Below are 544 nucleotides of genomic sequence, written 5' to 3'. Positions count from 1 at the left end.
TTCTTAGTCCTGTCCTCAAACTTTGGTTTAATAAACTTGACTGATTGAGATCTTTGCCTCAGGCCCTTATTTTGGGTTGTAAGTTTGTGGAACAAAATGTTTACTCCAAAAAGAGACAGAAATAAACAGGTGAGAGATATTTAGCAAAAACTATTGGCCATTGGTGATCTCTTGAGGCAAAGAACAAAGAAAATACATTCAGTGCTTGCTTCTGCAGCACATGTACTAAAATTGGAATGATACAAAGATTAGCATGGCCTCTGTGCAAGGATGACATGCATATTTGTGAAGCATTTCATATTAAAAAAAAGAAAATATATTCAGGTAATGTACATAAAGACTTCAACTTAATATGTAAAATTTTAATCTGGTGGTAGGTATGGGGTCTGACAATTAAATTCACAATCTTATCCTAGAAAGAGTCTTCTTTGCCTCATTTTTGAATATTACTATGGTCACTTTTGAGGTTCTCCCTTTGGGAAGCACCCAGTCCACCCTTCTAAGAAATTTTAGGACTCATTTTGTGGAATGGCCATGGGAGCTG

General features: G+C 35.8%; 1 non-coding gene across 1 annotated transcript; it reads left to right on the top strand.

The window, feature by feature from the left end:
• The first annotated feature begins 201 nt into the window (after positions 1–201).
• Positions 202–305, top strand: LOC128573181 (U6 spliceosomal RNA). Its single transcript, XR_008376350.1, has one exon. It is a non-coding gene; the product is annotated as a U6 spliceosomal RNA (small nuclear RNA).
• Positions 306–544: the final 239 nt, after the last annotated feature.

The sequence above is a fragment of the Nycticebus coucang genome, chromosome 20 (assembly GCF_027406575.1).
Source record: "Nycticebus coucang isolate mNycCou1 chromosome 20, mNycCou1.pri, whole genome shotgun sequence".
Taxonomy (NCBI): Eukaryota; Metazoa; Chordata; class Mammalia; order Primates; family Lorisidae; genus Nycticebus; species Nycticebus coucang.
This window is presented reverse-complemented; position numbering and strand designations above follow the sequence as displayed.